This window comes from Xenopus laevis, chromosome 2L (genome assembly GCF_017654675.1).
Source record: "Xenopus laevis strain J_2021 chromosome 2L, Xenopus_laevis_v10.1, whole genome shotgun sequence".
In the NCBI taxonomy this organism is placed as follows: domain Eukaryota; kingdom Metazoa; phylum Chordata; class Amphibia; order Anura; family Pipidae; genus Xenopus; species Xenopus laevis.
Genome location: NC_054373.1, coordinates 46,711,442 through 46,723,750, shown reverse-complemented (window position 1 = coordinate 46,723,750; position 12,309 = coordinate 46,711,442).

Here is a 12,309-nt window from a genome sequence, read left to right as displayed (position 1 = left end):
TGCATCATCTCAGAATCTTGTTTGTGCACCAGAATGGGGGGGACCTGATGTCCATCCCCATGCCCTGGTTACTTAATTAAATGGTGAATAGAACTGGGGGAATAAGGGGACAGCAGTGACAACTAGAAAGTGCTGAATGGAAAGTGAAAGTAATTGCTTGACCCGCCTCTATGCCTAAGCCATAGAGGAGGGGCAGGCAATATCCGATTGACAGCCGAGATGCTTTTACAACAGCTATGAATGCTTAAATAAAAAAAAAAAATAATAATAATTTGGATTCCATTTGAAAAGGACTTTTATACTTTCATTTAAGCGCTACTGTGAAGCAAGATACGGCAGAAGCAATTCTGTTTCCAAGAACAGTACTCTAGTTAATTTTGGATTGTATTCAACAGCTATATGCCAGGTTCAATTAATATTGTTTTTGCTTTATGCAGTTTACCTTTGGTTTTGTTTTAGAATTACCAAAGGTGGTTTATATTTTTGAGTTTGGACAGTGATTAAATGTCTTATGTTGTGTACTTAACTTCTTTCAACAATGAAAATACATGAGTTTATTAAAGGAACAGTAACCCCCCCAAAATAAAAGCATTTAAAGTAATTAACATATAATATACTGTTAACACGCAGTGTTTGCTTCAGAAACACTACTATAGTTTACATAAATTAGTAAGTTTTACCAGTGCAAAGCAACAGTACATAATATTTTATTTACTTTCAGTTTATGGTGTTATTGTTCCTTTACAAAACAGAGTTGGAGTCGGTAATATAAACTGAAGGATTTATGTACTAACTCCGCAGCCCTGTATGTAAAGGTATATATCCATACATTACTTCTGAATAGCTTGGCATTGTAATCTCCACCTGGGCAGAAACTTGAAGGATGATCAGTGAGAAATGATGGTGGAACATTAATTTTCACATTAAAACTCAAAGTGGCAGGTCATGTTAGAATTAATTTGCAGCTGCTCTTTCCATTTTTTTTTTTAATTTCCATTTTTGTTTTGCGGCTCTCACACTTGGAATTTAAACTGCTATCTGATTAATAGGGTTCAGCTTGGAAGTCAGAATAGATGAATAGAAAAATAAGCAAGTAAAAAAATAAAAGGAATGATCAAATTTGATACCATGGTTTTGGTTGTTTGGGGTCTGAATAGGGGCAGAATAAGAACGTTTAGATTTCAAAAACATATGTAAAAAAAAGAAAAGAAAAAAATAAGAGCAACTGACACACACACAAAGCAGTGAACTCAAGGGGTGGCTTAAAAGGGCAGTTCTATGACACAGGAGGGGCAAAGCAATGACGTAATGGGCAGACCATGGGGTGGATTTTGCTCAGATCAGGGAAGACAAGAGTGGGCATGGGTCAGAACGAAAGAATATTACATATTTACTGGCAAGTACATTGTTTTGTTTCTGAATTGTCTCCGAGAGTTAAGTCCAGTTCAGAGCAGTACTTCATGCTTTAATATTTTTTTTTAACCGAAAACTTCCCTTTAAGTTATAAAAATTAAAGCAGCAAAAAAACAAAAAAAAAACAAATAGCTCTTTCACATTTGTAAACAAACACTTAGCACAACACTGAAGCAATGCAGAAATATATTTAACTGGGAATTTCATATCATTCATTGCACACAACCAGAAAAAAAAACACAGCTGAATGATTGATAAGGTTAACAGGACAAGGAAAAACGTTGGCACTTTTACTATAATAAGCTCTTAAGTCTACTAAAAAAAATCCTTTGCAAACAGCGATTGGACAAGGTTGCTTGAGAGTATATAGGGAAAGTAGTGAAAGGTAAGAGTAGCAACAAAAACAAGCCAAACACCAGCAGACAATTTACATATACAGGTTTGGGACCTATTATCCAGAATGCTAGGGACATGGGGCTCTCCGTATAATGGATCTTTCTGTAATTTGGATCTTCATACCTTAGATCGAATAGAAAATCATGAAAATATTAAATATCCAATAGCCCAATAGGGTGGTTCTGCTTCCAATAAGGATTAAATATATCTTAGTTTGGATCAAGTACAAGGTACAGTTTTATTATTACAGAGAAAAAGGAAATCATTTTTAAAAATTTGGATTATTTGGATAAAATGGAGTCTATGGGAGATGGCCATTCCGTAATTCGGAACTTGTATAATGTGTTTCCGGATAACTGATTCCATACCTGTACATACATTCAAATTCTGCATGTGGACATTCCCAGCAAGACATTAAGAACCCCACTTATCAACTACTGATGCCAAAGTGCAGGAGTCTATCATTAGAAAGTTCCTGCACAAATTAGACCCTCATGCGAGGTGTGTCGGGAGGAAACTGGTTATGTCCAATAAGAACATCATGGCAAGACTAAAGTTGCCTATGAACATCATGATACCAAAGACCAGGACCAATGTTCTCTGTAGCAAAGGCAAAGATAGATTTATTTGGTCACAGTAGCAGAGAAGACCCAATACCAACGTTGATGAAAATGTCACGGTTTGGGGCTGCATCAGAAATGGGCAGCTCATCATGATAAAATCCACTATGAATTGTTCATTGTTCCAAGAGGTACAGGTATAAGATCTGTTATCCGAATTACAGAAAGGCCGTCTCCTATAGACTCCATTATATTCAAATTTGTAAAAATAATTTCCTTTTTCTCTGTAATAAAACACTTGTATTTGATCTCAACAAAGATATAATTCATCCAGTTGAAAGCAAAACCAGCCTATTTGGTTTATTGGACGTTTACATGATTTTCTAGTAGCCTTAGGGCAGAACTCCACGGGTGTTTTTTGTCTGATCGGTGCGCAGCGATGAAACACAGCCAACAAGTAGGATGCAATCACAGGCGTCAAAATCTAAATGGACTCAACAAAAAGTCGCAGGTAAAAACGACATGGTTAGACTGTGGGATGAAGACACTGCTTTCTACGTTCACATCTGACAGTTGTGTCGGATGCAATGTAGTTTTTACCTGCAACTTTTCTTTGAGTCCAATTAGATTTTGATGCCTGTGATTGCATCCAACTTTTCACCAGAGTTTCATTTCATTGATCTGACGAAAAACACCCGTGGAGTTAAGCCCTTAAAGGAAAACTATACCCCCCAAACAATGTAGGTCTCTCTAAAAAGATATTGCATAAAACAGCTCATGTGTAAAACCCTGCTTCATGTAAATAAACCATTTTCATAATAATATACTTTTCTAGTAGTATGTGCCATTGGGTAATCATAAATAGAAAATTGCCATTTTAAAAAATAAGGGCCGCCCCCTGGGATCATAGGATTCACTGTACTCACAAACATACCAACAAACCGTACTTGTTAGATCACATGAGCCAATTAACAGACAGAGTTGTGTCTTTTGCTTCCACACTTCTTCCTGTTACAGTTAGAGTTGAAGTATTTCTGGTCAGGTGATCTCTGAGGCAGCACAGAGACCATCACAAAATGGTGGCTCAAGGCAAGAGATGTAAAAGGGCAAGATTTACTTAAATATATATTCCAGTTTGGTAAGATTCTTTAATATGCCACTTAATATGATATGAACTATCTGTTGCTTAAGTGTTCATTTTGGGGGTATAGTTTTCCTTTAAGATGAGGATCAAGATAACAAGATCAGTTATGCAGAAAACCCCAGGTCCCGAACATTCTGGGTAACAGGTCCAATACCTGTACTTGAGAATAACACGAGACCTAAAGGCTAAATTGCATGAGAGATTTTGAGGGTCAGATTTTAGCTAAATTCACTAAATCTGGTTATGCATCAGGACACGTTTTTGCTGGATCCTACAAAATCTGACTCCCCCTTCTGAAATGTAAATCGAATCAGATTAACAGTATAAAGATAAAGGTGTGTTTTACTTATGCATCTTCATTTGACATAGAGTATTTCAGTAAGAGAAAAAAAAATCTGGCACCATCAGATTGTATCTTGTCGGATGCAAATGCCTTTTGCGAGGTGTGGTGTTGGATGTCAACTGTCGATCCGACCTCATCCTAAAAAATCTCCCATGTAGTTTTGGTCTACACATTCCAAGAAATACACCATGGATTGGCTTATTAAGAAAAAAAAAGTAATGGAGGGTTCTGAAATGGCAAAGTCAAACGCAATTCCAATTAGATAATTTGAGATTTGATACAGATGTGCATGCAGGAAACCCCTCAAATATTGCACAGCTGATAGAAATTCTTCCCATTGAGGTCAAACTGGTAGACAGTCATACGCTTTCTTATCAAATACCTGTATTGATAAGTCCACATATGTTAAAAAAGAAAAACAATCTTTACATTGAGTGTACTTGCTTTTTCACATGACTAAGTAGTAAGTGAGAACATTACAAACTGTAGCAACAAGATAGTAGTAAACAACAAAATCCAATTTAAATTCCATACTGCCTGGGGCAAGAAGTCCCTTTCCACCCCAGGATGTGTTACTGCCTAATGAGACTGTGAGAAAAGAATGGATGCTCTTTCTCCCTTCCCCACACTTCTTTAGAACAATAAAAACACCAGTTTATGTCATTTTGTATTTCTGCCAAAATTCTTCCTTGTTTGCCACCACCACCACCACATTTATTTCTGCTGCAGAAGTTTAACCTCTTCACATAGAGAAAGGTTTATAAATCATATCCAGCAATATCAAATCAGCAGAACATGAAATATTGTGTTAATACAGTGAATAATGCATGCTCTATTGTTAAATATAAGTCACAGAGGAGTTCCATGACAAGGCTGAAGACCAAATGCATTTACATAGGTCATACGGCTCCGAGGTTACTGTGAATAACCTCATATTTTACAACAAAATTATTATGATAACATTATCATAATACACAAGTTTCAAAGAGTCGTGTAACAGAAATTACTTCTCTAAGCACAGTTTATAAGGTTATATTTTCAGGATATTCAAGGCTCTTGTGCATTACAGGTATGGGACCCATTATATGGAAACCTGTTATCCAGAAAGCTCCAAATTACAGAAAGGCCATATCCCATAGACTCCATTTTAGCCAATAATCCAAATCTTTAAAAAGATTACCTTTTTCTCTGTAATAATAAAACTGTATCTTGTACTGGATCCAAATGAAGATATGATTAATCCTTATTGAAACAAAACCAGCCTGTTTGGGTTTATTTAATGTTTACATGATTGTCTCGTAGACTTAAGGTATGAAGATCCAAATTACAAAAAGATTCATTATCCAGAAAATCCCAGGTCCCAAGCATTCCGGGTAACATGTTCCATACCTGTATATCATAAGATACAGCCCAGCCTGGGCTGGCAGTACATGCCTGAGGGGCTGCTGTAGGATGCACAGACAACTTTTTTGGGGTATTTAAAGGGCCTGTTCAGCTTTACATTAAATGCCAGGGCCTATTTTGAATTTCAGTCTGGACCTAGACACACCAGTGTTTTCCTTATAATAATAAATGAAAACATAATTCCTATTTAACCAAACTGTCTTTAATGGTTGTTTTTTCCTTTGTAATAAGACATAAATGGGCAGTATAGCCCATTGGTTAACAAGCAGTCAATGAATATGGCTAGTTACCATTTAGAGCACAACACTTCGATATAGGGCCAGTGCAAGTGATTTTAAAGTTGTGGGGGTTTTTTTTTTCTCCTTCAGACTTCAGACCTATAATAATATTGCCCAACAACTTTTAGATTCAGAGCATTAGGAAAAGTCCACTCCCTGAACATTTGCAATTGAAAATTCTTTAACCGGAAACAATGCAGCTGTCTGTAAAACAGAGAGAGTACCCTCCTTCTAAAATACCACCAGGGTGCTAGTAACAGAGCCGCTGCAGAGATGACTGAGGGCATTACAAACATTCCTAACACTCTGTTAATCTGCAGCCCTCACCAACAGCCTGGGTGTGAAATGACGTCCTACAAATTCCAGCCTTGAGAATATTCATGGATCCAAACAGAACGGCTACCCTAAATAAAGCATAACCGCCGCTTGTGCGTCCATTCCCTGGCCAAATTTTATCTGGCAACGGAACTATTCACCAACCTCATAAACTGTAAAAAAACAAATACGTTTTCATGGCTTGCATAAAAAAAGCAATAGGAACTGGGAGATTCGGTCTTACAACCGATTTGTTCAATAAAAAGAGGCAGAAATGTTATCATCTACCACGTCTCAAGACTCTCTAACCATTAGTGCTCATGGGACATATTTAGCCAAATATGGATGTGTAAGTTGTCATTTACTTGAATGTCGCTAAACATTTTGTCCATAAAACCCTCACGTGGGCATTTCAAAATCAATTGCAATGCCACAGATCGTGGTGGAGTGCAAATTGAATGAACATCTGTTACAGCTATACGTAGGTTTGTACGTGCAGGATCCAATTGTCTAGCAGTTTGCCCAGCACAGTAGCTAGTGGGAACAGAGAGATTATTGCTGTAAAGTTTCCTGCTTTTGTTAGTTTAAAGCAATTATGCTGCTACTGTAACGAGAGGAAAGGATAAAGAAAATATTCATTAGATAAGACCTGACAAACTGTTTAAGGACCATGTTTTGGCACAGTGGTTGACACCTATCAGGGCTTGAATACAACCACACCTCGGAGTCAAACATTACAGCAATAACTTCCAAAATAACTTTTTTTTAATCCAAGCTAACAAAAGTGACAATCACCGCAAAATTAGCAAGACTTTGAAATTTTGTAGTCTAAAAATTTTGGTTGAATGGGAACTCTCTCAAGACAAATTGCTGAGAGGGCGATAGTGAAAATTAAGTTGATTATTTTTAGGGATGCACCAATTCCAGTATTCGGTCCAGGAATCTGAATCCTAATTTGTATATGCAAATTAGGGGTGGGAAGGGAAATCACAAGTTTTTGTCACAAAACAAGAAATGTTTTTTCAACTTTTTCCCTCCCTGTCCCTAATTTGCATATTCAAATAAGTCCGGTATTCGGCTGAATCTTTCATGAAGGATTTGGAGGATACTTCTTTCCAGGAAGTGAAACCTGTATCAAATTATTTTTTGCCATAGTTTCCCTTTAATAAATGTGACTGCAAAGTCGGCTCACACAATAGGCACAAGTCTGCGTAACATTTTTAAAAGTATTAGTAAGACATCACTTCACATTGCTCTAGTGCCAGGAAAGCAGCGCTTGATTTGCCACTGATCTATCACTGCTATAGCTCGTGAGCTCTTAAGAAAGAGGAAGCAATGCCACGTAAGGATCTGATGAGAAGAATTGCTACAGATCGCAGTACATTCTGCATTCAGGGCGTGGTACTGGCTGTGAGTCAGTAACCTCTCAGTTGAAATTTAAAGTACTCAAGACTGTTTCAACATACACAATACTAGATATATAAAACTGAACTTACAGCCGTTAAATTGCAAACTTGGCAACTAAAAGCAAATACAGCAGATATGAGTAGAAGATGCAAATGCAAAGGGCAGGATAAAGGCACGTAAGGAGATTTGTCTGCCACAGTAAAAATGTGCCAAATGCGCACTAATGAAAAACAGTAGTGAAAAACGTAAACACCGTTTTGTAGAACACAACTACGGAACAGTCAACCGATGTTTCGTCGCAAGGCAATTTCGTCCAAAAGCTGAATCGACTTTTTCCCACCAGCAATTTAAATAATTTCTAGCGTTAAAGTATTTTCGGAAGAACTGGTCCCCCCGGTAGCACAGATTTAACAAGTCTCCCTATGTGCCACTGACCTTAAAAGGGGGTGTTTCACCTTTAAGGTAACTTTTATTAAGTTATAGAACAACCAATTCTAAGCAACTTTTTAATTTGCTTTCATTATTTATTTATTTTTTTATAGTTTTATAGTTATTTGTCTATTCATATTCCAGTCTCTTATTCAAATCAATGCATGGTTGCTAGGGTAATTTGGGCCCTAGTTGCCAGATTGCTTAAAATGCAAATTGAAGGGCTGCTGAATAAAAAGCTAAATAACTCAAAAACCTTCAATAATAGAAAATGAAAACGAATTGCAAATTATCTCAGAATATTACACTCTACATCATACTAAAAGTTGTCTCAAAGATGTACAACCCCTTTAAATGGTTACAATTATCACTAAAGTGAGCAATGCATGCTTTTCATACAAAGAGACTTGTCATCTGTGGTTAAATCACTAAGGAGGAGGATTTTCATAAGAGAACATTGAGATTGTGGCAAGTTAAACCTATTACTCACTCTGGTCTGAGTTTCCAGGGGAAGCCCGCCTCCCTTCTTATTAGAACCTACGTGCATCGGAAACCACGCACATCAAATACATTACTGGTGGTGGCAAGCACTAGAACAGTAGGAATCAGACACGTGCCTATGTAATCCTAAAGCTGCCGTCACCAGGAGCTGCAACTTTTCAATGATAGGTTACATCAATTGCTTACTTGCTGGGCCTATTTAACAGTGATACCAAACTGACACAAACACTAAGGGGCACATTTACTAAGCTCGAGTGAAGGATTAGAATAAAAAAACTTCGAATTTGGAAGGTTTATTTTGGCTACTTCAACCATCGAATTGGCTACTTCAACCTTCGACTTCGAATCGAACGATTGGAACTAAAAATCGTTCCACTATTCGACCATTAGATAGTCGAAGTACGGTCTCTTTAAAAAATAACTTTGACCACCTACTTCGCCACCTAAAACCTACCGAGCATCAATGTTAGCCTATGGGGAAGGTCCCCATAGGCTTTCCTAGCTTTTTTTGATCGAAGGAAAATTTTTTGATCGATGGATTAAAGTCCTTTGATTCGAAGGATTTAATCGTTCGATCTAACAATTATTCCTTCGATAGTTCGAAGAGCGGTAAATCCTGCGACTTCGATATTCAAAGTTGAAGGAATTAACTTTGAGGCTTAAATATCAAGGGTTAATTAACCCTCGATATTCGACCATTAGTAAATGTGCCCCTTAGAGGCATATTTATTAACCAATCAGCTTTTGTTTTCTAACTTGTAGGTGACTGTTCAAACCAAATTGCTAATTGGTTGCTATGGGCAACATCACTGGCGTGTGTGTGTGTGTTAATAAATATGCCCCTAAGACTGCATCGGATACATCTAAAATGCAACATGCACAATTAAGTGACAAAAGTTTTTATCCTATAAATGTGAAGAGAGCAATAAATAATAATTTGCCCTTTATACCTCCACATATACAGTAAAACTATAACTGTATATAACACCAAAAAATTAAAGCGTTTTAAAGTAATGAAAATATGTACTGTTGCACTGCACTGGTAAAACTGATCTATTTGCTTCAGAAACACTACTATAGTCCATATATATATTCGCTGCTGTGTAGCAATGGCGAAATTGAAAAAAGGTTATATGGCACAGGTTAAATAGTGGATAACAGATAACACCATTATGTTCTACAGAGCTTATCTGCTATCTGCTGTGTAACCTGAGCCTTTTCTACTTTGAATGGTTGCCTCCATTGCTATACAGCAGCTTATTTATATAAACAATAGTAGTGTAGTAATCCAATGAGCTCCTGTCCTCTGCAAATATCAATTTCCAAACACAATAAAGTAACAAAGTAATAAAGTTACAACTAGTTTGAACCCTCTGTATCTCATGGTTTATGGCATTAAAAGCCAATTGAAATCTGAAAATGAATTAGTTGATGAGGTTTTTTTTATTGTAATATGGCACAATGCTATTGAACTCCTCTATGGTTCCTAACGACATCAGTAGAAATTTAAATGGGCTTTACATTTTTTCCACCTGTACATCCAAATAAATACTGCATATCTCTAGAACAGGGGTCCCCAACCGGCGGACTGTCTTGAACTGGCCCGCCGAGCCTAGGAGACAATTAACGCAGTGCATGGAATTGGACGCCGGAGTGTCAAAATCCCTACCCCCAGGAAGTGACATCATCGGAAGTAGGCGTGATCAGAAAAAAGGAGTAAAAACCGTTATTCAGAAGACCTGCGGCCCAACCCGTAGAACCGCTGACCCACGTCTATACCCACTCCCGGAACTTCTACCTGCAACCCGCAGGGTACCGCACTCTATCCCAGGTCCCTGGGCCAAAAGGTTGGAGACTGCTGCTCTAGAATACAAACAATCTAAAGATTTAGTAAAGGCAACATTTTTGTCAACAATTAATTCATTTTTCAGCTATGAAATTATTTGTTCTTATCAACAATACAACATTGAAAGGTAAATAATTACTTCTCACCATGCATTTACAAATAAAAATGATTGTATGTCATTAGTAACAATCTTGGTTTCAGTCACAGTAAAACAACATTGTATTTGCCACCTGGTATTTTACTGGCCTGGCCGGTTAAAATGATGGTTAATGCCAATGTTATTAATAGGGGAAAAAGAAATATAGAGGAAGGCCCGTATTTTTTTTTCCAGAAAAGGTGGCAACCCTGCCCCCAAACCATTCTGACCCAATCTGGGATGATAAGCAGAAAGGAGCCAGTAATAATCTGCAATTATACCCCAGCCAGCTCTCCACTGCAGGTATCGACCGACAATAAGCAACTAAAATCAACAGCGGAACACTAGACTTTGCTGCCCTCTTTAAAAAAAAAAAAAAAGAATGACAAAACTGAAGTATACTTTAGGTAAGATTTACAAATATGTACTTGATAGGTAAACCATTTAGAAAATGTAAAGAATGTCAATGTGCAGCATTAATCAAGTACAGCAACTAGCCTACTTCTGGCAAAGATGACTCACAAGGAGAAAATGAATACTCATTGTTGGAATACAACATTTGGAACTATGGGAACAAAGTACCAAAACAAATTAATGTAAAATTGCTCAATTTAAATAAATAGTTTTTACACTTCTAGTACAGGTATGGGATCCGTTATTCAGAAAGCTCTGAATTATGTTAAAGCCATCTCCTATAGGCTGCATTTTATCCAAATAATCCACTTTTTTTTTATATATATAGTTTTTGAAATATTTGCCTTTTTCTTCTAACAATTTCCAGCTTTCAAATGGGGGTCACTGACCCCATTTAAAAACAAAACCTCTATAAGTCTACAAATGCATTGTTATTGCTACTTTTTATCACTCATCTATCTATCTATTCAGGCCTCTCCTTTTCATATTCTAGTCTCTGATTCAAATGAATGCATGGTTGATAGGGTAATTTGGACCCTAGCAACCAGATTGCTGAAACTGCAAACTGGGGAGATGCTGAATAAAAAGATAACTCAAAAACCACAAATAATAAAAAAAATTAATCCAATTGCAATTTGTCTCTACGTTATACTTAAAGTTAAATTAAAGGTGAACAAACCCTTTAAGGTATGAAGATGCAAATTAGCGAAATATCAGTTATCCAGAAAACCACAGGTCCCATACCTGTAAACTGAATTTAAATTTGCAACATCAGCGCACTGTGCTGTTCTTTTCGGCGGTCCAATCGGCAGCAAATTACATTACTGTGTAGAGCGTCTCTGCTTTTCTATTCATTGTCAGCTGAATGGGACAGGGAAGATAGTCTAAAGAAGCTTTAGTTACAGATCAGATGTATATATTCATACTATAAATCAGCGTGTTAAAGGAACAGTAACACCAAACAACGAAAGTGTATTAAAGTAATAAAAACAATGTACTGATTGCGCTGCATTGGCACAACTATTTACCACCCAGCTGGGACAAACATTGGCTCACCCATTATTGGAAGTATGATGATACATATGTACACGGTCTCTACAAATGCTGCAGAATTACTTATTTGCATAGAAATGGAGCACAGCGCCTATGCATATGATGTTTTATGCCAAGTCAGCCAGAATGAAAGAGAATAACAAAAAACTGGATTCTGTCATTAGCACCAAAACTGGTATAATGTTTAAACAATGGGCTTAATTGGCCTTTAACCCTTTAAGTGCCAGCAGAATTTCACATTTTGGTTACGCGAAATGCCAGCCGTTTTTAAGCATTTTGTGCTCTCTCACTTTAGGGGCATTTTCTGAGGGGAAACCTATAGTTTACCTAGGAAAATTATACATTGTTTTTTTCGGTAGAAACTGAGCTTTCTAAATCTGCCTGAGTTTTCATGTATTTCCACCTGTGCAAAAAAATTTATAGTGCTAAATAACAAAAAAAAATGAAAAATTACCATTTTTCATCGTATATCAATTTATACCAGAAAAATATTTCATTTTACAGATGAAAATCCAACGTATTTGGAAAGCCTTATGTCTCTCGAACGTGCCAATACCAGATATGTATAGTTTTAGGGAGATTTAGGATTTCTGTACAGCAAAAACTCCCGGCAGTATATTACTGAATTTTGAAAGCACTAAGGCAGAAAACGGCATGCTTTAGATTCCAT